Source organism: Triticum aestivum, chromosome 3D (genome assembly GCF_018294505.1).
Source record: "Triticum aestivum cultivar Chinese Spring chromosome 3D, IWGSC CS RefSeq v2.1, whole genome shotgun sequence".
Taxonomy (NCBI): Eukaryota; Viridiplantae; Streptophyta; class Magnoliopsida; order Poales; family Poaceae; genus Triticum; species Triticum aestivum.
In genome coordinates this window covers 186459918-186463952 of record NC_057802.1, presented here as the reverse complement: position 1 = coordinate 186463952, position 4035 = coordinate 186459918, and positions in this window count along the sequence as shown.

The window sequence follows — 4035 nt, the reverse complement described above, 5'->3', positions numbered from 1 at the left end:
CCCTTATGCAACAGGTTAGTCAGAGGCCTAGCGATCTTGGAGAAGTTCTCGATGAATCGACGGCAATAGCTGGCGAGACCGAGAAAACTTCTAACTTGCTTAACGTTCTTGGGAGGAGTCCAATCAAGGATAGCCTGGACTCGTTCAGGGTTGACGGCAATACCATCCTTAGAGATGACATGCCCAACATAGGTTACTTCGGGTAGCCAGAATTCACATCTGGAGAACTTGGCATATAGTTGATGCTCTCGTAGCTTTTCCAACACCAGACAAAGATGTTCAGCATGTTCCTCTTCGTTTTTGGAAAAAACCAGGATACCATCCAGATAAACCACGACGAACTTGTCGAGGTAATCCATGAATATATGGTTCATCAGACGAGAGAAGGTGGCTGGAGCATTGGTTAAACCGAAAGACATGACGGTGTACTCGTATGAACCATATCGAGTCACGAAGGCGGTCTTTGGGATATCCTCTTCGCGAACACGGATCTGGTGGTAACCCAACCTCAAGTCGAGCTTAGAGAACACTGATGAACCCGCCAGTTGATCATACAGATCATTGATCCGAGGAAGAGGGTATTTATTCTGAATGGTAGCTTGGTTTATGGGACGGAAGTCTTGAACTAATCGGTTTGTCCCATCCTTCTTCTTGACAAAGAGAGAAGGTGCTCCCCAAGGAGAGCAACTTGGGCGAATGAATCCTTTGCGAAGAGATTTGTCGATTTCCTCCTTAAGCTCAAGGAGTTCATGCGGCGGCATCTTGTAGGGTCGTTTGGCTATAGGAGTGGTGCCTGGTTTCAAGTCGATGATGAATTCGACAACTCTAGTAGGGGGAATCCCTGGAAGTTCTTCAGGAAAGACGTCGAGGAATTCACACACGACAGGAATGATTTCAATGCCCTCGAGTGGTGCAGCGTTCAATGCATTCAATGCATAGAGCCTTGCCTCGGCATTTTGCACCAGATGAGCTTGGTAAGTAACTATTTCATCTGAAGGGTGTAGCAGATGGACGGTCTTAGTGGCGCAAACGATTGAAGCAGTATGCGCTTTTAACCAATTCATTCCCAGAATGAGATCAATGCTACAGGACTTCAGTACGATGGGAGAGACAAGAAATTCCAGTCCTTCGATTTCAACGGGGACGTCGTTGCAAATCATGGAGGTTCGCAATTGGCCTGCAGGGGTGTGTACTAATAGTGAAGCATTCATGTCTTCGCTTGTAATGCCATGTATGAATGCAAAATCTTCTGACATGAATGAATGTGATGCACCTGTATCAAATAAAACGGATGCTGGTACTGAATTTACGAGGAGTGTACCCATCCCAGTAGCAGGCTGGTCTTGAGCTTCATTGAGATCAACGTGGTTGGCATGAACACGACCATAAGACTTGGCCTTGTTGCTGCGGGGCTGGTTGCTTCCATGGCCAGTTGCTGGAAGGGCCAGTTGATTCTGGTTCTGGTTGCATTCTCTAGCACGGTGTCCTGGTTGAACACACCTGATGCACAAACCATTATTGGGAGTGGGAACAGGAGCTCGGGGTGGTGGTGCTGGAAGCCTTGGCTGCCTAGTTGGAGGAGTAGGCAGTCGAGGTGCAGCATAGGTCTGCCTTGGGGCAGGTGCAGTTGGCTGATACATGCTATTGGGAATCCATATCTTACGCTTCTGCGAGGGCGGGCCCGAAGATGAGCCCGTATCACGGTTGCGCCTGTGAGAGCTCTAGTATTCCTGCAGACCAGTTTCGACATTGATGACCTTGTTCACCAAGGTGGTGAAATCAGCAAAGTCATGCACTAGAAGTGCGAGCTTGATGTCAGCTTGAAGGCCGTCACGGAACTTCTCCTGTCTACGGGCATCAGTTGCAATGTCCTCTTCAGCATAGCGAGACAAGTCCAGAAACTCCCGCTGATAAGCTTCAACAATTTTGTTGCCTCGGGTGAGGTTACGGAACTCACGCTTCCTCCGGTCCATGACTCCCTGAGGAATGAAGCGGGCACGGAAAGCAGCTTGGAAGTCTGGCCAGGTGATGATTGTTCCAGCTGGCAGAGTACCCCTGTGGCTGTCCCACCATTGAGCTGCGGGTCCCTTCAGGAAGAAGGAAGCAAAGGTGACATAGCTAGCAGGGGCTACATCGGCAGACTCCATCTCATAGGTGATGTCACAGAGCCAGTCATCAGCATCCAGAGGCTGAGTTGAGCTGCGGTACACAGTTGGGTTGAGGCGCATGAAATCGTGCAGAGTTACTGGGGTTGGTTGCTGGTCCATATTGGGGAGAGGAAACTGAGCCATCATATTTACCATGAATTGGCGGTTCAGTTCGAACTGTTGGATCATACCAGCCATCTACTCAGGTGGTGGTGGGGCATTGCCACCACTACCACGACCACCTGGTCTAACCATCCTGCTAATATATAACAGGGGTAGTTCAGCATTGAGAAATTTGCAATGACAAGAATCATTCATGATGAAACATGCATAATGAAAGGAGCACGATAGCTACTACATAGTAGTCGGCATAACTTACAAAAGGGGTCATGCATAGAGTTCAGTACACAGAGTTCAGTACATAGACTAAAACACCATAGGCGGCACACAGGCTCGCGGCGAATGCATCTAATACTAACAAGCAAGCCTACATCAGTCCCAAGAGGTACTGTGGAGGTAGGTGTAGCCTGAAAGCTAGTAGTGTCGCATCGGGAACTCCACGTCAGCAACCTGGGGTCCGCGAATACTCTGGTGCAGAACCTGACGCTCAGGTGGCAGAAGAGGACCAAGTGCGGGAGAGTAGCCTCCCACATCTGGCTAGCCGACACCCTGGGGCATCACAGTCCTGGATGGGTGGATCGCAGAACGGGGCAGCTCTCTAGATCGGACAAAAGGGTGCAACAGCGTCAGAGCACGGTAAAGGTGCTGACGGGTGGTGTACAACTCGTGGCGAAGAGCTTGGTTAGCTCGATCCAGCCCATCAGCATGCAGAACCAGGTTCTGATGGTAGAAGGGCTCTCAGGTGACAGTGGAGAAGGCTGCAGTATAGTATCCCTCCGCACCAACATCAGATGCGAAAGCAATGTGCCTGAAAGGAGAGGTGTCCAACTCCCGATACTCTCCACGAAGACATGTCAGAGTAGCATAAGCAGCATCGTGGACAGCCATATCGATGGTCACTCCAACACCATGAGCGGTGTGCAACACAGTAGTGGAGTCATACTCCCGAGAGTAGAGGTGGACGATGGCACGGTACTGCTCCTGGTTAAAGTCCTGGTACTCCTCATAGACGGTGTACTCAGGGTGCCAGCGATAACCCAGATAGGTCATCATCTCAGCTAGCACAGCAGGTGATCCCGAGGCACCAATGGTCGTCGTGTGGCGCACGACCTGCCTCGTGGGTTCAATCTCAAAGCAAAAATGTTTCAAAGGAGTCAAATGACAGTGTGTGAATTGTTCAAAATACTATTCTAATAAATAACTATGGCTTATCCAACTTTGGGGTGAATGTGGTCACGAGATCCTAGTGTTAGAGTTAGTAAATTCGTTTAACCCAAGTAGAAGAGAGTTCAGAGTCCCAGAGTAAAGGTCGAGGAGTAAAAGATCCTAGTACCACCCAATGGCGACGTGGGCCCGTAAGACACACAGCCATGTTAGTAAAAGTTTTGTAATGTCTAGACTCGACTTCGGCCAAGGAGTGTGGAAAGGGGGATTCCTATAGGCAGTCGGCACTGATACCAACTTATGACGCCCCCGGTTCAATCGTACACTAATCATGCACGCAAACGTGTACGATCAAGATCAGGGACTCACGGGAAGATATCACAACACAACTCTAAAACATAAATAAGTCATACAAGCATCGTAATACAAGCCAGGGGCCTCGAGGGCTCGAATACAAGTGCTCGATCATAGACGAGTCAGCGGAAGCAACAATATCTGAGTACAGACATAAGTTAAACAAGTTTGCCTTAAGAAGGCTAGCACAAACGGGGATACAGATCGAAAGAGGCGCAGGCCTCCTGCCTGGCATCCTCCTAACTACTCC